This window comes from Pipistrellus kuhlii, unplaced genomic scaffold, assembly GCF_014108245.1.
Source record: "Pipistrellus kuhlii isolate mPipKuh1 unplaced genomic scaffold, mPipKuh1.p scaffold_m20_p_29, whole genome shotgun sequence".
Taxonomy (NCBI): Eukaryota; Metazoa; Chordata; class Mammalia; order Chiroptera; family Vespertilionidae; genus Pipistrellus; species Pipistrellus kuhlii.
In genome coordinates this window covers 5309037-5335362 of record NW_023425528.1, presented here as the reverse complement: position 1 = coordinate 5335362, position 26326 = coordinate 5309037, and positions in this window count along the sequence as shown.

Genomic DNA, 26326 nt, shown 5'->3' with positions numbered 1-26326 from the left:
CTTCATGGCAGAGCTAGGAACAGGCCTAAGTTGGAAGTGGGACATCCCCTGAGGGGTCCTGGACTGTGAGACAGCGCAGGCTGAGCTGAGGGGACCACTCCATAAGTGCACGAATTTCATGCACCAGGCCTCTAGTAGTAATCATAAAAAGTATTTCTTAAAGTACTTTTATTTTGTATTGAATTTATTGGGGTGACATGGGTTTTATATAATAAAAATTTTAAGATAAGTTTAAGCACAGAGTTATAAGGGCGTAGATTGCACCTAGGCTATAAACAAGGCTTAGGATGGCATTCCATTCCTAATGAATGACAGTGGCCTACATGTGGCAGGAGCAGCCAGCTGTCTTACAAGCACCAGGCTGATATGGGCCAGATACCACTCCTGCTACCCATCCCCAATCAAACCCACCAAAGGGCAGCCTTATCCAGATCTGTGTGAAAGAGGGCTACAGCTTCACCAGTGCACAATTTATCCCAACTGAATTATTTCCTGGCACTTGATAGCAGTGGGACAGAAAGTTTAAAAATGAAAATAGTGTTCAGTGGAAGGCAGAAATTGCTTTATATCTATCCTTCAGAGTTCAGAAGTATCCTTCTTTAGATTAGTAAACTTATTTTTTACTTGACTCCATGAAGATGCCCTGGACAGGTAGAAAGAGGCCAAGGTATTCTTTATTTGTAAAATGTTCATTTACCAGTGTAAATATTGCTGAAGCAGGTCCAGGTTAGCTGAACTATAGAATACTTGAAGTATAGAAGTAATAACAATGAAACTTGGTTACAGAGGTTCTAATGGGATCTGATGCATCAGCTGTTTGAAAAGCTGACGTGTGCAAGCTGCAGGCAAGTATCAGACTCAAGACTTGTCTGGAGCAAGTCTAAAATGATGGAGTTTCACCCTGACTGTGTAGCTCAGTTGGCTAGAGAGTTGTCCCAATATGCCAAGGTTGGTGGTTTGGTCCCAAGTCAGGGGACATAAAAGCATAAACCAATGAATGAATAAATAAGTGGAATTTTAAGAAACATACTGAGATGTATGGATGCTCCTCAACTTACGATGGGGTAGCATTCCAATAAGCCCATTATAAGTTGAAAGTATCCTAAGTCGAAAAGCATTAATACACTTAATCTACCAAATGAATATCATAGCTTGCCTTGCCTACTTTAAACATGGTCAAAACACATTTAATCTCCAGTTGGGCAAAATCATCTGGCAATGGATATCAAGTGATTTACCCTGGTGATCACAAGGCTGACTCGAAGCTGTGGGTTTGCTGTTGCTGTCCAGCATCACAAGAGAGTATCATACTGCATGTCACTAGCCTGAGAAAATATTCAAATTAAAAATTCAAAGTTTGGTTACCACTGAAATGTATTACTTTCACACAATTATAAAGTCAAAAAATTGTAAGTTGAGGACTGTGTGTATAGGCTACAGATATCCAGAAGATGGTGGAAGTTTGGCTTTGTAGACAGGGACCAATGGGCAGGGTAAAGGTGAGAGATAAGATTCCAGGGTGACTTTGTATCTGTCCAGAACATTTGCATAATGCCTTGTGTGGACTCTTATGTGAACCTCAGTGACTATTTTCCAAATCACAGTTTGGTTTGGGATGCACCCTTCCTTGGCCTGGCTTGAGTCATGTGAATTGGTTGGGTAGCATCCACAGACTTTTTCAAAGCCCTTTAGGTAATAACCAGAAATCTGGATTTTGTCAGTGTCCAGTACCCTGTGACTGGAGGGTTGAAGTGGGTAAGAGATCTAGGGCTCAGTGTAGGTCCAGAGCAGGCTTTGTCTTGGTTATGATTTTACCAGTAGGCAGTCCTGGGCTTTTTGATAGGCATGCTCAATGCACACCATGGGCACAGAAAAAGTTCCATTTCAAAGACCTGATCCAGAATTTTGAAATCAGGAAACCTAGCAATGTCACTAGAATTTCAGAAAAATAATTTACAGTTTGGTGTTACTTTCACTTTAAATTGCACATGAGAGGGACATCATAGGGCTTCCAGTCATCTGAGGGTACTAATTGGGGTTTATTCATAAGATCCACAATTTAGGAATAGAGCCTGTATCATAGATCTTTGGGCAGGCTCTTCCTGACTACAAGCTCATACAATGGCGCCATCTGGTGGCATATGCTGTGCTGTAGGAATGAGTTTTAACTTGCTTCAAAGCTATTCTAGCCTCCTCCTGGAGAGAGGGTGGCTCCTGTGGCAGTGGAGAGGAGATGAGGCCTGCTCTGTGATGGCCAGCTCCACACCTAAGTTTCTGTTCTGTTCTGTTCTGTTTTCAGTTTTAGCAGCCAGACTTGTTCCTTTCATAGTAATCCAGACCATTCAGACTTCCCAGCACGACTCTCAACGCATATAGTAGTATAGCCATCCAGGGCCCAGAACAGAGCTAGACAGAATTCCTAAGAGGTGAGATTATTTGACTGGGGTGCCACAGGACCCTTTAGTAGGCCTATGAAGTCAACAGAACTCCTTCTTAAAACCATGTTTGTAAATTCTTAAAACAAAATACACAGGAGTAAAAATGAAATTTATTATATTGAAATACAGTTTATAAAACATTAAAAATGAATTTGTGATATATGTGCTTCTTTAACACATATTAAATTACAACGTCTAGTGACAGATCTTATTATGACTGTATTCTGAATCCATGATGAGTATAAGTGTTATTTGAAGATAGCTGCAGCTGTTGTAATGTGATAGGCGACCATCTGTGACTTCTCTTGATGACAAACTCACAAGTATTGCTAATACCACTGTGGGCTGTTACTTAGTTTATAATGGAAGGAAATGATACATTGAATTGGAGGAGACTGAAGTTAGAGGTTAGGGAATACAAATATGTGTTTTCTGCATCCAAGTTCTTAGATCCTTTCAGTGGATAAACCTCATCAGTGGAGGCCAGTTTAAGAAGACCTTTGTTAGAGCAGTTGTGATCCAAGGTGTTGTGATTGCAGACCTGGCTAATGCCTCGCAAGCAGGTGCTAGAGAAGGGGAATCAGAATATCCACAGAACACCCCAAAAGGGAACTGAACAGCTGCCAGAGCATCATTTTCTCTTCATTTCTTGCTGTCCTAATTTTAGGATCCTCCATAAAGCAGGAATTCTGGGGCAAGGCCTCAGAGATTGCTGCAGCTTTAGATTCTCAAGTTGTTGTTTTTTCTCCTTTCTTTCTTTTTTTAAAGATAACTTCCTACTTTCTCCCGAGGGTGGTATATAGGCAGGGCTGGAGATCCATTGGCAGTTGTACCCCAAGACATCACCACCCACAGAAGAGCAGCTCTGGCCAATCTGTGGCTAAATCAACTGCCAGAATGAGCACCTGCCAGGAGAAATTAGCCTTTTCCTTCCCCAAACAGCAGGTGACAGCAATGCAAAGCAACTCTGAGTTGGAGGCAAACTGCTGAACTCCTCACTGCATGGGTTTGGAGGCTGAGTATGGCTCAGACAGGAAGAGCTAAAAGCATCAAGGGTTGAGGTTTGGTTTTGCAGAGCTAAAGGAAGGATGGGCATTTCTACTGAGATGAGCTGGCCCACAAAACCTGGAGGTCCAGCCATGGCACATTCCATTGGAGAAAAATAAAGATGGAATACTAGAAATAGTCCCAAAGCCAAGTTTAAGGTCCAGAGATTGCACAAAGACAATCAAGCAATTGAAAAGCCAAAGGGCAACAGCCTGACAGATATAGAGCAGAGCAGTCTGCAGGTAATTATCCTGATGGTAGCTGAGTCATTCGGCTAGACACTGTGGATCAGCAGGCATGTCAGCTAGCCTCAAAGATTTTTCATGACAGGAATCTGGGGTACATGAAAGGGTTGATAGCATGTCAAACTTTCTGAGACTGGAGGTGTTCTTGACAGGGGACACCAGGAGCGGTTATGTGTTAATTCAGCAGTTGTGAGGTCTGAGGCCTTTGGATTCTTATATGTTCTTTCTGCCTAAGAACTCTACATAATATATATATATATATATATATATATATATATATATATATATAGGCACTGAAGCCACATTGCCCAGCTTTATACCAGAGCTTTGCTTGTTACCAGCTGTGTGGTGTTGGGTAACTTGCTTAATTTCTCTGTGCTTCTGCTTCCTTGTCTGTAAAATTGATAGGTTATTGTAAGAGTTAAATTAGGCAATGCAGGTAAAGGGATTAGTGATTAAGCATGTGATATAAATTCAGTATATATTAGTTGTATTTTTCCAAGAAGCAGTATAGCTCAGTGGTTAAATATGAAGGCTGTGGAGTCAGATCAGTTAGGTCCTAGCTCTGCCATGCATTTTTTGTGTAACTTTGGAAAAAGTACTTATTCTCTCTGAGCCTCAAGTTTTCTCATCTGTAAAATGGGAATAATAATAGTACCTAATGTCACAGGATTGTTGTGAAGATTAGATGAGTTAATAGGTGGAATGTGACTGGCACATATGTAGGACTTATTCAGTCTTAACTCTAATGATTGACCTGTGTGGGCAAATAGATTTGAAGAGTGCCATATGCAAAGTCAGTACTTAATAAAGAAAAATATTGGAAGGATACATAAGATATTGATGCGGTTTCCTTTGAATGACTAGGGATAAGGGATGGGAGGTGAGAAAGAAAACCCTACAGTTATTTTTGTGCTGTTTTAAAACTTTTTGTATTTTATAAATCATGTGTATATTATAAAATTAAAGAAATACTAATGGGTTATCAGTAATTATGAGTATCTGTGGTGACTTTTTGCCTTTTTGTATGGAAAGGGAAAATACCATGAATTAGGGGCTTCAGACAGAGTATTTGGTTTTGAACACTCTGAGGTGCAGAATCCTTTGATGAACCGTATAGTAGTGACTAGGGCTGAAGACATCTAGGTACAGGGCATAGGCTGAAGGGGAAGAGGTGGGTCATCTTTGTGTGGATGACCATTGTTTTGTGTAAATTACAGTGGATGAGTACTGTTTTGTTGTCTGGAAATGGTGTCAGTCTGTTAAAATGTCCAAGGTAGTAAATCTCAAATTAGGCTCTTTGGACCAGCTACAAAATAATATCCTGGAGAGGCTGGTTGAACCTCATACAGAACCCTCTGATGAGCATTTCTCTGGGTTTGGCTCAAGGACCTGTATTTATAACCAGCTTACAAATTATTCTGAGGCACACTAAATCGTGACACTCACTGACGTAAAAGTTAAGAGCAGAGGCTCTTGATTCAGACAAACCTGAACTTAACCCCTGTTCAGCTACTCTGTAGCTGTGTTGAAGCCCAACTCTCAAATATATCACTGCCATCCTCCTGCTTGGACCTCAGGATCCCTTGTTACATAACCCTGTCCCAACTGCACATACTCAATTACATAGTTGTCTTTTTTCTGTCTCTTGGTAGAGGAAAGTCCGAAGAGTTACATGTATGTATTATAACTCCCCCTTCTCCCCCTTACTGCACATGTGCAATTATTAGGTGGGCAGCCATTTTGTCTCCTTTCATTCTCAGACTTCCCTCATGCAATAGATGCCAATCCTCCTCTCTAAATATGGTTGCTATGTGATTGGAACTTAGTACTCTGATCAGGCAGGGGTCTGCTATTGTTTATATTGCTATCATCACTATTGCTTTCTCTAGCTCTCACCCTTGTAGCAACCTCTACTCAAATGCACATATACATTTGCCTCTGTAGGTACAAAAGGCTTTCTAAGTCTCAGGGTGCAGGGGAAGGTATAAAGGGGGATTGTATTAGTGCTTACTTAATGCGATTGTTATGATTATTACATGGCATCCTATATAATAAAGAGGGAATATGCAAATTAACCGTCACTTCACAACGAAGATGGCGGTGCCCATAGTGGTCGTGGTGGATGCTGGCGTTGTCACCCGGGCAACGAGGTCGATGGTTTGTCCGCTGTATCTGTCTCCCAGGGGCACGCCTGCACCAGCAGCTCCTACACGCGGTCCCAACCACCTAGGAGCAGTCAGACCCCAGGGCCACTGTCTTTGCTGAGAACCAGTAGGCCGCTGCCCCGAGGCCCAGGTGAGAGCACGGCTCTGCCTCCTTCTTTTCAGACCCACCAGGACACAGGAGCAGAGCCCAGCCTTCACGGTCTCTCTGGAAGCAGCCTCTCGCTGGGACAGGTGAGCAGGATGGAGATCATGCCTTAGGCTTCATTCCTTCGGTGGGTGGGGAAGAGCCAGCTCCACTCCCCAACCCGCTCCCTTTCTAACCAGGGGCTTTACTGGGAACTTAACTTTCTTTGTTAAACAAGGGAATACTGGACAACGATTGTCCGACCTCTGGGAATCCAACAGGAGAACACATCCGGCCCGGGGTTCCCCCACTGACTCGGGACCGGACAATGACTGTGCACAAGCACACACCTTTCTTCCTGCGGAAGATGGACGGCTGCTCAGAGGGCTCTGTGGAACAGCAAGGATCCGCTGAGCAGTGTCCGGGCATCCGGCGACCAGTCCGCCTGCCAAGAGGTTACAGGAAAAGGGTGTCTCAATCGCAGGCACTACCGGCCAACCCCTCTGACATCCCCAACTGCGAGGTTTCCTATGGAAACTGCAATGCAGGATGAGACCTGCATTTCCTCACCCCCGAGCTCTCTGAGAAACTAAGGAAGAGGCTGCCAAAGCTGTGACTGTGAGCGATTCATGCAAACCCACACGATCACCTCCCCAGCCAACACCCAGCGCCTGCTATCACCTACGGGTCTTCCATGTTCCATTCACCCAAACCTATGACAGCACACCTCCATGGCTGCCAGCTTAAGGGACCGTGATGGAAGAAGGCACCATGACTGCTCCGGGGACACAACAGTGGGGTGACTTAGGGTGCAGAGAACTGGCAGTATTCCTAATGCCCAGATCTGGTTACTGCTTGAGATCAAAGCTCCTGCTCTCCAGGCTGTCCCTTCCCCATAAGCTACTCACAGCCCTGACGGGCACCACACTGCTGGGCAGCATGGAGCAGATGCATGACCCCCCCCCCCCCCCCCCCCCCCCCCCCCCCCCCCCCCCGCCAGCGCAGGAACAAGCCAGTCTCAGGCAGCTGGTCATGAACTGGCCACTGCAGGGATGGCCCTGCTAGCTGTCCCCACACTCAATTGCCTGCCAAGGTTCTGACCATATGGTTTGGTTCACTCTTCTTCCTCCCCAGTCCGCTCTAGAGACCTAAACTTGTGTATATATATATATATATATATATATATATATATATATATATATATTCATCTAAAGAAAGAATGATTCAAAATTTAGCAAAATATAGTAAAAAATATAAACCCACAGATCAAAGAAGCTCAGTGAATAGCAAGCACAGGACATAGAGAAAGCTACATCAAGACACATAAAAATCACATTGCTCAACACCAATGATGAAAAGAAAACTTTTAAGTAGTCAAAAGAAAAGAGACACATTATACACAGGAATAAACAAACGTAAGGATTACAAAAGATTTCTCATTGGAAACAGTATAAGGGAGAAGATAGTAGAGCATCATATTAAAGTACTCACAAGGGAGGGAATCCTCTCAATTTATAATTCTAGACTGAGTGAAAATATTTTTAAAAATAATTAAAAAATATTTTTCATATATAAAATATTTATTTTTTATGACCAGCAGATTTATAGTATAAGAAATTTTAAAAGAAGTCCTGCAAGTAGAAATAAAATTTTGTCAGATACAAATAATGATCTATGCCAAGAAATGGAAAACACCAAAGACAGTAAATGCATAGGAAAAATATAATAGAAGTTTTTTTTATTATTTAAATATATTTAAAGATAATTCACTATTTAAACAAATAACAATGTAATGTCAGTTTTATAACATCTGTGAAAGTATTCAATAAAATACATGACAATAGCACAAAGATTGCCTGGGAAAAAATGATATTTTGTTACAGTGAAGTTTCTATACCAGATGTGAAGTTGTATAATATCCACTTGAAGACAGACCATGACAAGTTAAAATCCTATATAATAAAGTGCTAATATGCAGAGTCATCATGCCCTCATGCCATCATGCCATAAAGAACTCAGACACTCAACACTGGGGAGAAAGGAATGGGGATCAAACAGGTTGTGGCCTGGGAGAGGGACAAGCCACCTGCTCCAGGGTTCCAGGTGCCAGCAGCTGCACCTGTGCCTCTGGTCCAGGAGAGGGACAAGCCACACCCACTATGGTCCCCGGTGCCAGCAGCTACAGCTTGAGCAAAGCCGCTATCCACAGTCCCCTGCCCCTGCAGCTGGTTTGGTTGAAGCAAGCTCAGATCCTGGGTGCCTGTGGCTGGCCAGAGGGAGAGAAGCCCAGGTCCCAGGTGCAAAGTGAGGCAGAGGCAGTTAGGGTCAATCAGACCAGTAGGGGAGCAGTTAAGGGTGATCAGGCTGGTAGGAGAGCAGTTAGGGACGATTAGGCACGCAGGCAGGCAGAGGTGGTTAGGGGCGATCAGACAGGCAGGCCTGTAAGCAGTTAGGAACTAGCGGTCCCAGATTGCAAGAGGGATGTTTGACTGCCATTTTAGGCCTGATCCCACAAGCAGTTGGACATCCCCGAAGGGGTCTCCAATTGGATAGGGTGCAAGCTGGGCTGAGGGAATTACTCTCCATGCATGAATTTCGTGCACTGAGCCACTATATATATATATATATATATATATATATATATATATATATACACACACACATATATATACACACACACACACACACACACACACACACACACATATATATATATATATATATATATATATATATATATATATATATATATTGCCTAACACAGTCCCTAGCTGTTGTTATTAGATTATGTGCAGAGACCCTTTTCTGGCATAGGTATGGGCTGCATTATCTATTAAGTCCATTCTTTTATCTGGGACTCAGTCTGTACATCCCTAATGCCATAGGGAAAAGTTAGGTCCATAATCTCTGAGATTCCTCTTAACTCTGCCATCTTACAATTCTTAATGAGAAGTTGTCCAAAGGGCAACTTTGGGTTGGTTCTAGGGAAGCTACTGAGGTTACTGTCAGGCAACAGATGATTCAGAACAAGGTATTGAAGGATGAGTAGGAGGTCTGCCTACATATACTGCTATCAGAGTGGTTCTAGACCACATGTGTCAAACACAAGGCCCGCGGGCCAAATCCGTCCTGCCAGGCCTTGCAATGTGGCCCGCACCGCGCTGTCATCACTGCACTCCGCTGCGTTTCCATCACAATGACAGTTTATGACTGTTCAGTAAACCATTCGGCCCGCGATTTAGGCTGGATTTTAGATTTTGGCCCCTTCTCTGATTGAGTTCGACACCCCTATTCTAGACGAAGCGATCATAAGTTAACCTCCCCTGAAAACCTTGCTTGGGTTACATCTTTTCTGCCCCCCTGCTAGATCTACCTGCACAACAGCCCTTATTCACAAAAGCAGTTCTTTCAAAAGCCTTTCCCATACAAACTCTCATTAGCTGATGTAGATATCCTTTATCAATGGCTTTCAAACTCTCATGTGCCTCATAGTTATTTGAAGTCTTGTTCAACACATAGATTCTCAGACCCCAATTCAGAATTTACTCAACCATTGTCTTCAGAGACAGGACCTGAACAGGTATCTGTTGTTGATCCACAGAACACCTATATCAGAATTACATGGAGTGCTTGCTTAAAAAAGGATATTCCTTGGCTGGGACCTACTGAATCAGATTCTTGGGCTTAGGGATGGCTTATATGGTTGGACTGTAGCAGTAGTTAAGGGGACCCGTAACTCTATAGCAGCATTGCATTTGCCTGAGAACTTCTTAGAAATGCAATTTCTAAGGCCATAGTCCAGACTACTGGAAGTGGAACTTGATAATTTATGTTTTCACAAGACCTCCATGGGATTCTGATGCTAAAGCATCACCACTTCCACATTCCATTCCTTAAATGCAACAGAAATACTGAATCTGAGCTCAAACTGCTGTCTCCTAATGAGATTCCATCATAGGCTCACAGTATATTCTTGACAGATCCCTCTCAGGGTTCCTCTTATAATAGGATATTCACTATGGCAATAATGGAGGTGTGTGTCTCCATGAATCATGGCTGAGCCATGTCAGGGTGTTCAAAGACTGTGTAGAAATTTGAAAACACAGATATGGTTTGGCTTTAAATAAAGCTGGAGACAGAAGAAGCTTCATCTCTTCTTATAGAGATCATTCCTAGGGATGTTTAAGCTGGGAAAATGGACAAGACTGCCAGATGATACCTTAAACCCCCCCAAAATGTCTTTTGTTCCTTTGCTGGTCAGGAATTTTGCCATTTTAAGGACATGGCTTAGTAATTCATCCTCTGTGTTTTCAAATATGCATTTTAGAAAATGTCATAAGTATTATGCTATGTCATTTATACTTTTTATACTGAAGGCTTTACATAGATGGTTCTTACAGAATCTTTGTGAGTTATGCAAGAAATTGAGGCTCAGTAGAACTTTCTCAAGGTCATACTGCAGAGCTGATATTTGAAACTAAATTTGTCTAAATCCAAAAATCGTTATTTTAACCATTTATTTATTTATTTATTCATATATTCATTCATTCAAATATTTGTTGAATCCCTACTATGCGACAGACATGGTCTAGGTATTGAGTATGCAGTAGTGAACATTAGCAAAAGAGATAAATATCCCTGTCCCCATAGAACTCACTCTAGTGAAAATTTTTAATTTAAATTTAATTTATCATTTGTTTCCTTTCACTCTAGTTCAGGAAACAAATGATAAATTAAATAAACAAAGTATATAATATTCAAGAAAATTATGTCAAAGGAAAAAAAAAAACACAGAGGGAAGCGGTGATATGACATGTTTGGAGGTAAAAATAAGGTGACTAGGAAAGGTCTCCTTGAGAATGTGACATTTAAGCAACAGGCAGAAGGAAGTGTTGGAGCAGCCATGAAGACATCTGATAGAATTTAAGATTCTCAGAACAAGTGCAATTTCTCTGAGATATAGAAGTACCAGGTGTGAGGAATAGGGAAGTGGCTATTGGGACTGCAACAGAATGAATTCTGGGGGAAAGTAATAGGAGATGAAGTCAGGGAGGTCATATAGAGTTTCTAAACTGTCTCTTACTAAGCCTGAGGAATCTCTTCTGAATTAGGTATAACAGGATTGCTAATGTGTAAGGATAAACTGAAGAGGAGTATATGCAGAAATAGAGAGAGCAATTAGGAAGCTATTGAAATAACTCAGGCAAAATGATGTAGTTAGAAAACAATTTGACAATTTCTTGAAAGGTTAAACTCAGAGTTACCATATGACTGAGAAATTCGACTCCTAGGCATATACCGAAGGGAAGTAAAAACATATGTCCACACAAAAACTTGTACATGAATGGTTATAGCAGCATTATTCATAATAGCCAAAAAGTGAAAACAATCCCAATGTCTATCAACTGATGAATGAATGCTATATCCATATATAATGGAATAATAGGCATAAAGAGAATTTAAATACTACATGCTACAACATGGATAAAACTTGAAACATTTTGCTAAATTAAAGAAGCCAATCACAGAAGACCACATAGTGTATGACTCTATTTATATAAAAAGTACAGAATATGCAAATCTATAGAGACAAAAAGTAGATTAATAATTGCTTAGGGCTGAGGGGGATGAGGTGGTGATCATTAAAGGGTACAGAATTTACCTTAAGGTTGATGAAATATTCTAAAATTGATGTTAGTGATAGTTAAAAAGATTGTGGGTATGCTAAAAACCATTCATTTGTATACTTTAAATGGTGAATTGAATGGCTTATGGATCTTTTTTCTCACTCCTTCAAACTTTTGCTTATACTTTCCAAGTGAGGCCACATTGAATTCCCCTCCACCTGAGTCCCTACCACTTTCTGCTTTATTTATTCCCATAGCACTATTCCTGTACTATTCCACAATGTAGTAATCATGCTACACATTTCATTATATATTTTATTGATTGTTCATTACTCACATGCTGAAGTTTTAAACTTTGAGAGGATGGGTGCTTTTGTTCTGCCCCCTGCTGTGTTCCTAATGCTCTTAGAGTCTATAAGCAATTCATAGCACACTGTAGGCACAGTCATGGGGTATCTGCCGAATGAATTCTACCCCATGGGTGTGATCTGGAACAGGATGTTTTGTATAATATCTTATGTTTCATCTTAAGCCTCTGGACCACTCTGAAGAATATCCAAAGATTACAAAAGAATCTTTCCTTTCCTTTTTTTTTTTTTTAACCTGTCAGCATTTGAAGCTACTCATCTCATCTGTGTAAACAATGTTTGCAAGTTATTATACAACCAAAACTAATGAAAATTATCATATTATGCTCTCTTTTATAAAAAAAAAATCTTTATTGATTGAGGTATTATCCCCCCATTGCCCTCCCCCACTCATGCCCTCATCCCTCTGTTGTCTGTGTCCATTGGTTAGGCTTAAATGCATGCATATAAGTCCTTTGGTTGATCTCTGCCCCTTACCCCCACCCTCCCCTGCCTCTGTCTGAGGTTTGACTGTCTGTGATCAGGCTTTTTTGATAAAGACACACCGAAAGTGAAGTCAGGGGGTTACAGATGACTATCTCAGTTTTATAGCAACCTGAGCATCCAATTTATTTAATCAAAAACAGCTTTGTTCTTATAGACTGACTTAACAAGTAAATTATAACCTGTATTTATTAAATAAATGCACATAATAATAAAACATTGCTTTAAAAAAAACATAGCTTTTGTAGATTGCATTCCATGAAAGATTTAAAAAATAGCTAAAAGTAAGTTTGAAAATCATTGACTTATAACATAACCTCTAAGATTGCTCTGCTTCAGTATTTTTTTAAATAATTCTTTATTGTTGAAAGTATTATATATGTCCCCTTTTCCCCCATTGATCCCCTCCAGCCCATTCCTACACCCCCAACCCAGTTCTTCAGCACCATATTGTCTGTATCCATGGGTTATGCATATATGTATACAAGGTCTTTTGTTGGTTACCTCCCACCTAGCCAACCTCCCCTACCTTACCTCTGAGATTCCACACTCTGTTCCAGGCTTCTATGTCTTTGGATCCACTCTGTTCATCAGTTTATTTTGTTACTTAGATTCCACATGTGAGTGCGATCATGTGATGTTTGTCTTTCTCTGATTGAATTATTTCACTTAACATGATACTCTCCAGGTCCTTCCATGCTGTCTCAAAAGGTGAGATATTCTTTTTTTACTGCTGCATGGTATTTTATGGTATAAATGTACCACAGCTTTTTTATCCACTCATCTGCTGATGGGCATTTGGGCTGCCTTTATATCTTAGCTATTATAAACTGTGTTGCTATGAACATAGGGATGCATACATTCTTTCTGGTTGGCGCTTCAGTTTTCTTAGGACATGTTCCTAGAAGTGAGATCACTGGATCAAATGGCAGTTCCATATTTAATTTTATGTGGAAACTCCATACTGTTTTTCACCATGGTTGCACCAGTCTGCATTCTCACCAGCAGTGTACTAGGGTTCCCTTTTATCCACATCCTCATCAACACTTGTCATTTATTGATTTGTTGATAGTAGCCATTCTGACAGGTGTGAGATGGTACCTCATTGTCATTTTGATTTGCATTTTTCAGATGATCATTGACTTTGAACATTTTTTTCTTTCTATCTTGGCCATCTGTATGTCCTCTTTGAAGAAGTGTCAATTTAGGTCTTTGCCCATTTTTTAATTAGATTTTTTGTCTTCCTTACGTTAACCTTTTATCAGATGTATTATTAACCCTTTATCAGATGTATTATTGCCATATATGGTCTCACATATAGTCGGCACTCTTTTCATTTTGTTGATGGTTTCTTTTGCTGTGCAGAAGCTTTTTGTTTAGATGTAGTCCCATTTATTTATTTCTCCTAAGTTTCCTTTACCTTAGGATATGTGCCTAAACATATTGCTATGAGATATTTTTAAGATTTTTGCTGCCTATGGTTTCTTCTAGGATTTTTTATGGTTTCAGGACTTACATTTAAATCTTTTATCCACTTTGAGTTTATTCTTGTGTATGATGTCAGTTGGTGGTCTAGTTTAATTTTTTTGCGTGTATGTGTATCTGTCCAATTTTCTCAACACCATTTATTGAAGAGACTGTCTTGACTCTGTTGTATGTTCTTGCCTCCTTTGTCAAATAAGCTTGGATCGATTTCTGGGTTCTCTGTTTTGTTACATCTATCTATATTCCTGTTCTTGGGCCAGTACTGGGCTGTTTTGATTATGATGGTTTTGTTGTATAACTTGATATCTGGTATTGTGATTCCTCAAAATTTTGTTCTTTCTCAAGATTTTTGTGGATATGCAGTCTTTTTGGTTTTATATAAATCTTTGGAGTATTTGTTCTACTTGTGTGAAATAATGCAGTTGGTATTTTAATAAGGATTGCACTTAAGCAGTAGATTGTCTTGGGTAGTATGGACATATTAATTATCTTAATTCTACAATTCATGAGCATGGTATATTCTTCCTCTTGTTTATATCTTCTTCTATCTATTTTTTTCAAAGCCCTGTAGTTTTCTGAGTACAGGGCTTTTGCCTCCTTGGTTAGGTCTACTCTAAGTATCTTACTTTTTTGTTGTTGTAATGGTAAATGGTATTGTTTGTTTATTTTCTCTTTCTAAAAAATCATTATTGGTGTATAAAAGAGCCATACATTTTAGGGTGTTGATTTTGTATCCTGCTACATGCTAAATTCACTTATTAAATCTATTAGTTTTTTTTTATTTTTATGGATTTTTTACAGAGATGAAGGGAGAGAGATAGTCAGAAACATCAATGAGAGAGAAACATCAATAAGCTGTCTCCTGCACACCCCCTACTGGGGATGTACCTGCAACCAAAGTACATGCCCTTGATCGAATCAAACCTGGGACCCTTCAGTCCACAGGCTGATGCTCTATCCACTGAGCCAAACTGGTTTCGGCTCTATTAGTTTTGTGATGGTTTCTTTAGGGTGTTCTATGTAAAATATGTAATCTGCAAATAATGAGAGTTTTACTCTTCATTTTCAATTTGGATGCTTTTTATGTCTTCTTTTTGTCTGATTGCTATGGCTAGGACTTCCAGTACTATGTTCAATGTGAGTAGTGAAAGTGACATCCCTGTCTTGTTCCGGTTCTTAGGGGAAATGGGTTTAGTTTTTACCCATTGAGTATGAAGTTGGCTGTAAGTTTATCATATATGGACTTTATCATGTTGAGATATGCTCCCTCTATTCGCTTTGCTGAGATTTTTTTTTATCAAAAAATGGGTGTTGGATTTTGTTAAATGCTTTTGATATGATCATGTTGAATGCTTTTGATATATCTATTGATATGATCATGTGATTTTTGTCCTTCAATTCATTTTTGTGATGTATCACTTTTATTGACTTGTGGATATTGTTCTAAACTTTCATCCCTAGAATAAATCCCACATAGTCATGATGTATGATATTTTTAACATATTGCTGGATATTATTTGCTAAAACTTTGTGGAGGATTTTAGCATCTATGTTCATCATGGATATTGGCCTGTAATTCTCTTTCTTTGTTGTGTTGTTATCTGGTTTTGAAATTAGGGTAATGCTGGCTTTATAAAAAGACTTTGGAAGTGTTCCTTCCTCTTGGATTTTCTTAAATAGTTTGAGGAGTATAGGTTAGTTCTTCTTTTAATGTTTGATAAAAATCCCTTGTGAAGCCATCTGGACCTGGGATTTTGTTTGCTGGGAGGTTTTTTTTTTTTTTTTTTTTTTTTTTTTTTTTTTTTTTTTTTTTTTTTTTTTTTAATACTGCTTCTATTTCATCAATAGTTATTGGCCTATTCAGGTTTTATTACTACTTCTGATTCAGATTTGGGAGATTGTATTTTTTTCTAGGAATTTGTTCTTATCACACACATTATCCAGCTTGTTGGCGTATAGTTATTCACAGTATTTTCTTACAATCCTTTGTATTTTTGTGTTGTCAGTGGTTACTTCTCCACTTTCATTTCTCATTTTATTTATTTGAGTCCACTCTCTTTGTTTCTTTGATGACTCTGGCTAATGTATAATTAATTTTGCTTATCCTTTTCAAAGAACCAGCTCTTAGTTTCATTGAATTTTTTTGTACTTTTTTTTTAGTCCCTATGTTATTTATTTCTGTTCTAATCTTTATTATTTTCTTCCTTATACTTATTCTGGGCCTTTCTTGTTGTTCTCTTTCTAGTTCTTTAAGTTGTAGGATTAAACAGTTTATTGCTAGTTATCTTGATTTTTAAAATACATCTCTATTAAAAACATTTTTTTGTTTTTTGTGTGTTTTTTTTTAAATCTAAGGTTTGGTTTTTTTTGCTTTTTGCTTTTTTATTGATTAAGGTATTACATATGTATCCATATTCCCTCAATACCCCCACCCCATTCCTATACATGTCTTCATCCACCTCTGTCTCTATCCATTGGTTATGCTTATATGAATGCATACAACTCTTTTGGTTGATCTCTCCCTGTTACCCCCACCCTCCCCTACCTTTCCTCTGAGGTTTGAGCATCTGATAAATGTTTCTCTGTCTCTAGATCTGTTTTTGTTTATCTGTTTATGTTGTTCATTATAATCCACAAAAGAGTGAGATCATGCAATATTTATCTTTCTCTGACTGACAGTAGGATGAATTTTTAACAGGGGGTAAAATGAAGAAATAAGGGAAATCTAAAGCAGGAATAGGGTAATAGAAACAGGACAACAAAATGGAAAAAGGGATGAAGAGAGTGTTGGCATAAATGTAAAGCTAAAATAGAGTAAAATGATGTTAAAGGAAAAATGAGAAAAGTATGTAGAGCACTAATCCCAAATAAAATAGAGAAAATAAAATGAAGCTTTAAAAAAAAAGAAGAAAAGTAAAATAGCACTAGTAATAATACTGATTAAAATAAAAATATAATAATTAAATAGGTCAAATCAAGTGAGGAAAAAAATAAAAAAAATAATTTGTTATGTAAAAGATGAAAAAATAAAAATGTGCAGTAGTGAAGGTCATCCACTTCCTATACTGTTCTTTAAAAAAAAAAAAAAAATATATATATATATATATATATATATATATATATATAATTGATTTTTTACAGAGAGGAAGGGATAGGGATAGAGAGTTAGAAACATTGATGAGAGAGAAACATCAATCAGCTGCCCCCTGCACACCCCCTATTGGGGATGTGCCCGCAATCACGGTACATGCCCTTGACTGGAATCGAATCTGGGACCTTTCAATCCACAGGCTGATGCTCTATCCACTGAGCCAAACCGGTTTTGGCCACTTCCTGTACTGTTCTGTTGGGCAGACCTGTTTCCTGTAGGTAGTCAGACAGTATTGAAGTTCCCTTCATTCCACTGCTACTCTTTGTTGTAAACCACAGTCCTGATTTTCCAGCAGACGGTATTTATTTGTTTCTTAGACTCCTTTATTTGTGTTTACACAAGAGTCAATTTGTGATTCAACCCCTGGGTGGCAGTGTTTCTGGATTGACCTCTGGGGCTATAAGTCCTCTCTAGCCAGTATTTATATTTTATTTTCCCTGTCACACTTAATACTGGTTTGGGGAATGGACTGTGCCAGAGCTTGTTCTCTGACCCTTACTCCCAGCTCTGGTCCTCAAGTTCCACAAAAACAACTTTCCCCTGCAGTCTCTTAGAGTGCCCCCAATTGAGTGATCCTTAGTAATCTAAGGATCCAAACTTAGTAATCTCAAACAAGGATTTAAAGAGGTAAAAAAGATCCAGAGTAAGTGCACGTACTCTCAACTTTTACCCTCTGGCACTGCGCGCAACTCTGTGAATGTCAATGTGCAGTCTTTACCCCCCTGGCACTAAGCAGTTGTCACACTGGTAAAATTTCAGGGTGCCTTTTTGAACCCAGTCCAGCTATAGGTTGATTTTTAGAGATGCCTTCTGCCAGCAGCCTTGCAGATCCCCTTTCACATTTGCAGATCACGCTAGCCCCAAAGCCTGTGATTTTGTGGAGCGCATACTTCCACCGAACCTCTAGATGATGTTCACACCGTTTTCTCTCCTGCCTGGAATCACAGAACTCTCACACTATTTTCTCTCCTGCCTGGAATCGCAGACCTCACATTTCCCTAGGAGAAATCTGGCCTTTCCATAAGAAGGTGCAGAGATTGTCTGAATCCGCAAATTCACGCTGTTTGAGATCCAGTGTTCTTGTGTTCACAGCTGGTCCCTGGGTGTTCTGGTTGTAGAGTCCTGGGATGTATAGGCTTCTAATAACATCCACTCTCCCTTTCAAAATGGTGCAGTCTCCATGACAGAGCTGGTTGCTCTGAGAGAGATTTCAGCAGAGAGGAGGCTGCCTGGTCAGGGGAGTTGGGTCTGACAGTCCCCAACAGCCCCTTGGAGTACATCTGTCTCTCACCAACAAATATACACTCCCTGTATGTCCACACACTCTGCTTTTGATCTCTCACTCACACACTAACAGTCTGCCTTTCCATCAGCAGCCATCTTCTATCTGCTCTTTGTCATTTTTATTTTTAATGTTTGTGTTCCTTCTTGCCTTTCTGTTTCTTATTTTTACAGCAGTCCCTTTAGTATTTCTTGCATTGCTGGCTTGGTGGTATCAAACTCTCTTAGCCCTTTTTTGTCTGTGAATGTTCTGATTCCACCTTCAATTTGTAATGATAGCCTTGCTGGGTTATTCTTGTATTCAGTCCTTTGTTTTCCATCACTTTGTATATTTTATTCCATTCCCTTTTAGCCTGGTGTGTTTCTGTTGAGAAACAAGTTGATATTCTAATGGGAGATCCTTTGTAGGAAAACTTCTATCTCTCTCTGGCAGCCTTTAAGATTCTTACTTTGGCATTGGTCTTTGCCAATTTAATTATGATGTGTGTTGTTGCCTGTTTTTTTGTGGGTTCATCTTGTTTGGGACTCTATGTGCTTATTGGACTTGCATGGTTTTTTTCTTCCAAAATCAGGAACGTTTTCTGTCATTATTTCTTCAAACAGGTTTTCTATTCCTTGCTCAGTTCCCTCTCCTTCTGGCACCCCTAATATGCAGATGTTGTTTTGTTTTGTGTGGTTCCAAAGCTCTCTTAGTCTCTCCTCTTGCTTTTTATGTTTTGTTTTCTTTCCAGTTGTTTCTGTGTTTGTGTGCTTTTTTCTACCTTGTCTTCTAATTCGCTGATGCGGTCCTCAGCCTCTTGTAGTCTATTGTTTAATCCTTCCATTTTGTTCTTCATTGCAGCTATGTTATTCTTCATTTCCTCCTGGTTCCTTTTAATGTTGGTGACATTATCATTCAGTTCTTTATAATTCTCATTTAGTTTGAGCATCTTTATAACCATTACTCTGAATTCTTTATCTGTCATGCCTCCATTTCCTTTCATTCCCTTTCTGGTGATTCCTCTTTTTCTTTTCTTTGGAGATTTTTTTTGTCTCCCCATTTTTTTGCTGTAATATTTTAATTATTTCAGTTTCTTAGATCCAATTGCTTTCCCACCCAGGTTCTTTTGGAGGTGATGCTAGAGGTGTGATCTCTCAGGTCTCCTGGGCTTTGTAATCTAGTGGAGCTCACAACTTGAGCTACTTGTGTTCTCTTGATGTAGTTGGTTCTTGAATGTTAGTTTCATATTCATGGATAGATTCTCATCTGGGTTGACAATGTGACTCAACACTGGCTTCATTGTGCACACTGTTTTAGATGTAATTGTGGTTCTGGCTCTTGTGGAAAAGGTTGTCTGAGGTCTCGTTGGTATGTTCTCACTTTGGGTTCCTAGAGTCCATGGCCTGAAAGGAGGAGTATCAGGGCCTGAGGCTCAGGTACTGTGACATTGCCCAGTGTGGTGTGACTCTTGCTGGATTAGCATCACTCTGTAACTCACCACGAGGAGCCTTGAGACTGTGACAGTGAGGCATGGGTGTCTTATAGTTTTTGTTTGAGGCAGTGTGACTCTGGCCAAAGTGATTTCCCTCTCTGAAACATGATGGGGTTCAGGATCCAGTGGCTGGGGATGTGGAAATCTCAGGATCTGTGGCTGAAATAATGTGACCTTGTCCAAGGAGGCAAGTCCTCAGTAATTCACTGAGCTGTCCAGAGGTAAGCAGTTAGGAGAGGGATGTTATGGATCCTACTGGGGGAGCTGTGCAACCCTGGTTGGAGAGGCACACGCCCAGTGGCAGCACACAGAGGGGCCCAAGAATCTTTTGCTGGGAGTGTGGGCTCTTGAGGCAGCACCCATTACTGGCCTGTGGAGTGGTGGGCTCAGGCTGCCTGTGCACTTGAAAAGCATGAATATAGCACCAGAGAAGCACGACTATGGAATTAGGAGTTCAGCTGCTGGAAAGGGGGAAGTTGCCCCTACTGCTATGGAAGCGTGCTCCCTTGAAGGTGGATGTCCCAAGGTCCACGGTTCTGTTGGTGGGGCATCAGGATTTTGGTTGGAGTGGCTGCCTTGGTGCAGGCAGTGTCCAAAGCCTGTCTGGGTGATAGTTTTGATGAGTTCCTAGAAGTGGCTGCTCTCCCCTTCAAGATGGTGTGGGTTCCATGCCTGAGTCCTGCAGTGTGGGGAGTGCCTGCAGCAGTGGTAGTCTCTCCATGTTCAAGAGAGCTTGGTCTTCTAACCCCTGCTACTCCTGCTGGATTTAACTGTCACACACACAAACGCACGCGCACACACACACACACACACACACACACACACACCACATTCACACACTCTCCTTTAACCCCTTCACTCACTCACACCCTCTCCCTCACCTCCATCCTGCTCACTGCCATCTTACAACCTCCCTGATTTTTCTTGATTTTTGAGGTATGCCTGTAGAGCTATGTAATTTCCTATTAGGACTACTTTTGCTGTGTCCCAGAGATTTGGGGTTGTTGTGTGTTCATTTTAATTTGTTTCCAGGATGTCCTTTATTTCTTTATTGATCTCATTGATAACCCATTCATTGTTTAATAGCATGCTATTTAGCCTCCATGTGTTTGATTTTTTATTGTAGTTGATTTATAATTTCATTCCACTGTGAACTGAAAAGATGTTTGATATGATTTTAATCCTCTTGAACTTGTAGAGACTTGTTTTGTGTCCTAATATTTTTTCTATCTTTCTGAATGATCCAAATGCACTTGAGAAGAATTTATATTCTGCTACTTCAGGGTGAAATGGTATATAAATGTCAATTAAATCCATATGATCCAGTGTGTCCTTTAGAGTCATAGTTTCCTTGTTAAGTTTTGTTCTGGAAGATCTATTCTGTTAAGTCAGTGGGGTGTTAAAGTCCCCTACTATTACTGTATTGCTGTTGATCTCTCCATTAAATTTCTCTAGAACTTTTAAAATATATTTTGGTGTTCTTATATTGGGTGCATGTATGTTTTCCAGGGTTATATCCTCTTGTTGGATTAATCCCTTTAATATTACGTAGTGATCTTTGTCATCTCTTGAGATGGCCTTCATATCAAAGTATATTTTGTCAGATGTGAGTATTGCTATTCCAGTATTTTTTTCTTTTCCATTTGCATAGAAAAAAATTTCCCATCCTTTCACTGTCATTCTGTGTGTATCTGTTGTTCTGAGGTGGGTCTCTTGTATACAGCATATAGTTGAGTCATATTTTTATATTCATTCTGCTACTCTATGTCTTTGTGTGTGTGTGTGTGTGTGTGTATTGTTTGAAGTACTACAAATAATAGTACATATGTCTCCTTTTTTCCTCCTTTCACCTTCCCCCGGCCTTCTCTACCCTCCAAAATATTCCCTCACCCCCACCCTAGTGTCTTGTGTCCATTGGTTAAGCTTATTTGCATGCATACAAATCCTTAGGTTGATCTCTTCCCTCCCAACCAACCCTTCCCAGCCTTCCCACTATAATTTCACAGTCTGTTTGATGCGTCTCTGCCTCTGTATTTGTAGTTTCGTTCATCAGGTTATAATGTTCTTTATTATCCATACGTGAGTGAGATCATGTGGTATTATTCTTACTGATTGGCTTATTTGACTTAGCATAATGATCTCCAGTTTCATCCATGCTGCTGCAAATGGTAAGAATTCCTTATTTTTTTAATAGCAGGGTAGCATTCCATTGTGTAGATGTACCATAGTTTTCTAATTCACTCATCTGCTGATGGGCATTTAGGATGATTCCAAAACATGTTTGTAAATTGTGCTGCTATGAACATAGGGGTGCATATATCCTTTCTGATTGGTGTTTCTGTTTTCTTAGGATATATTCCTAGAAGTGGTATTCCTGTGTCAAGTGGCAGTTCCATTTTTAAATTTTTAAGGAAATGCCAATCTGTTTTTCACAATGGCTGCACCAGTCTGCTTTCCCACTAGCAGTGAACAGGGGTTCCTTTTTCTCTGCATGCTCTCCAGCATTTGCCATTTGTTGCTTTGTTGATGATAACCATTCAGACAGGTATGAGGTGATACCTGATTGTTGTTTGATTTGCATCTCTCAGAAGATTAGTGACTTGGAGCATCTTTTCATATGTCTCTAGGCTTTCTGAATGTCCTCTTTGGAAAAGTGTCTATTTTTGTGCTTTGCACATTTCTTGATTGGATTGTTTGTATTGCTTTGGTTAAGTTGTATGAGTCCTCTGTAAGTGTTGGAGATTAAACCCTTATCAGAGATCACATTGACAAATATGATTTCTCCCATGCAGTGGGCATTCTTTCTGTTTTGTTTATGGTTTATTTTGCTGTGCAGAAGAGTTTTATTTTTATGTAGTGCCATTTGTTTATTTTCTCCTTAGTCACACTTGCTGTAGGATCTGTGTCTGTAAAGATATTGCTATGACATATGTCTGCAATTTTGCTGCCTATGGAGTCTAGTAGGATTTTTATGGTTTTCTGTCTTTCATTTAAGTCCTTTAGCCATTTTGAATTTATTTTTGTGCATGTTGTAAGATGGTGGTCTAGTTTCTTTTTCTTTTTTTCTTCTTTTTTTTTTCATGTATCTGAACAATTTCCCAGCACCAGTTATTAGAGACCATTTTGACTCCATTGTATTCTCTTGCCTCCTTTGTCAAATATTAATTTAGTATCATGGTTTGGGTCAATTTCTGGGTTCTCTATTCTGTTCCATTAGTCTATATGTCTGTTCCTGTGCCAGTACCAGGCAGTTTTTAGATTCGTGGCTTGGTATTATAGCTTGATATCTGGTATTGTGATACCTACAACTTTGTTCTATCTTGGGACAGCTGTGGCTATTCAGGGTCTTTTTTAAATTCCAGATGATTTTTAGAGAGTTTGTTCTAGATCTTTGAAATATGCTATTGGTATTTTAATAGGTATTTTATTCAATGTATAGATTGCTTTAGGTAGAATGGACATTTTAATGATGTTGATTCCACCAATCCATGAACATGGTGTGTTCTTCCACTTGTTTATGTCTTCCTCTATCTCTTTTACCAATGTCCTGTAGTTTTCTGAGTATAGTTCTTTTACATCTTTAGTTAAGTACGTTCCTATGTATTTTAATTTTTTTTCTTGTGCAATAATAAATGGGATTGATTTTGTCATTTTTTTTTTCTGTGAGTTCATTATTGGTGTATAAAAAAGCCATAGATTTCTGGAAGTTAATTTTGTATCTTGTTACATTGCCAAATTCATTTGTTAGGTCTAGTAGTTTTTTGATGGAGTCTTTGGAGTTTTCTATGTATACTATCATGTCATCTGCAAATAAAGATAGTTTCACTTCTTTTCCAATTTGGATGCCTTTTATTTCTTCTTCTTGTCTGATTGCTATGTCTAGTACTTCTAGTACTATGTTGAACAGGAGTGGAGAAAATGGGCATCCTTGTCTTGTTTCTGTTCTTATGGAAATGGGTTTAGTTTTTGCCCATTGAGTATGATGTTGTCTGTAGGTTTGTTATATAGGGCTTTTATTATTTTGATTTATGATCCCTCTGTTCCCACTTTGCTGAGAGTTTTTATCAAGAAAGGGTGCTGGATTATTTCAAATTCTTTTCCTGCATCAATTGATATGATTTTTATCTTTCAGTTTGTTTATGTGATGTATCACATTTATTGATTTGCAGATATTATATCATCCTTGCATCCCTGGAATAAATCACACTTGGTTATGGTGTATGATGTTTCTAATGTATTGCTGACTTTGATTTGCTGGAATTTTGTTGAGGATTTTATCATCTATGTTCATTAAGGATTTTGGCCTGTAGTTCTCCTTTTTTTGTGTGATGTCTTTATCTGGTTTTGGGATTAGGGAAATTCTGGCTTCTTAGAGAAACCTTCAAAATGAGCGTTCCTCCTGAATTTGTTTTTGGAATAGTCTGAGGAGAATAGGTTTTAGTTCTTTGAATGCTTGGTATAACTCTCCTGTAAAGTTCAGGGTTTTTGTTTGCTGGGAGATTTTTTTATTACTGTTTCAATTTCTTCAGTAGTTGTCAGTCTATTCAGGTTTTTTTATTCTTCTTGGTTGAGTTTTGGGAGCTTGTATTTTTCTAAGAATATGTCCATTTCATTTAAGTTGTCCGTTTTGTTGGAATAGAGTGGTTTAGAGTATTTTCTTTTTCATAATTGTTCGTATTTCTCTGGGGTTGGTTGTTACTTCACCTCTTTCCTTTCTGATTTTGTTTATTTGGGTCCTCTCATTTTGCTGCTTGATGACCCTGGCTAGAGGTTCATCAATGTTGTTTATCCTTTCAAAGAACCAGCTCTTGGTTTTGTTGATATTTTGTATTGTTTTTTTTTTTTTTTTTAGTCTCTATGTTGCTTAACTCTGCTCTGATCTTTATTATTTTATTCCTGCTTATCCTGGGCTTTTTGTTGTTGTTGTTGTTGCTCTCTTACTCTTTGAGTTATAGGATTAGATAATTTACTAACATTGTTTCTTATTTTTTGAGGCAAGCCTGTAGAGCTATTAACTTCCCTCTCAGGACTGATCTCCCTGTGTCCCTTAGATTGTGGATTTTGTGTTTTCATTGTCATTTATTGCCATATTCTTTATATTTCTTCTTTGATCTCTCTGGTAACACAGTCATTGTTTAATAGCATGATATTTAGCTTCTGAGTGTTTTATTTTTTATTGTAGTTGATATCTAATTTTATGCCATTGTGGTCTAAGAAGATGCTTGATATGATTTCTTTCTTCTTGAATTTGAAGACTCTTTGCCTTTGTCCCAATATGATCTATCTTTGAAAGTGATTCATGTGGACTTGAGAAGAATATATATTCTGTGGCTTTGGAGTGAAATGTTCTGAAGATATCAATTAATTTCATCTGATCTGGTGTGTCATATAAGATGTTTCTTTTCTGATTTTTTTGTTTAGAAAATTTGTATGGTGGTGTTAATATGGTATTAAAGTCCCCTACTAGGACCCTATTGCTGTCAATCTCTCACTTGATATCCGGGTGCTCCTGTATTGGGTGTATATATGTTTACCAGTGTTTTATCTTCTTGTTGGATTACTCCCTTTAGCATTATGAAGTGGCCCTACTTATTTCTTGTCATGTCTTTTACTTTGAGATCTAATTTGTAAGATATAATTATTGCCACCCCAGCTTTTTCTTCATTTCCTTTACCTGAAAAACCTTTTTCCATCCCTTCACTATCATTCTGTGTGAGTCCTTTTTTATGAGGTAGGTTTCCTGTAGATAGCAGATGTATGGGTCATGTTTTCTTATCCACTCAGCTACCATATATCTTTGTGGCATTTAATCCACTTACATTTAAAGTTATTATTGATAGGTACTTGTTTGTTCCCATTTTTATTATTTTTAAAATTATTTTTAAATAAATCTTTATTTTCACATTATTATAGTTATTCCTGTTTTTCCTCTATAGCTCCACTCCAACTGGTTCCCACCCCACCTGTTCTTACCCCCCATACTGTCCTCATCCATAGGTGCATGATTTTTGTCCAGTCTCATCCTGCACCCTCAACACACCTTTCCCCTGAGAATTGTCAGTCCACTCCTTTTCTATGCCCTAGATTCTATTCTATTCACCAGTTTATTCTGTTCGTCAGATTTTTTATTCACTTGATTTTCAGACTCAGTTGTTGATAGACATGTATTTGTTGTCACTTTGTTGTTCATAATGTTTATCTTTACTTTTTTCTTCTTCTTCCTATTCTTAAAGAATACCCTTCAGTATTTTATATAATACTTGTTTGGTGGCGATGAACTCCTTTAGCTTTTTGTTATCTGTGAAGCTTTTATCTGACCTTCAATTCTAAATGATAGCTTTGCTGGATAGAGTAATCTTGGTTGTAGGTTCTTACTGTTCATCACTTTGAATATTTCTTGCCATTCCTTTTTGGCCTGCATAGTTTCTGTTGAGAAA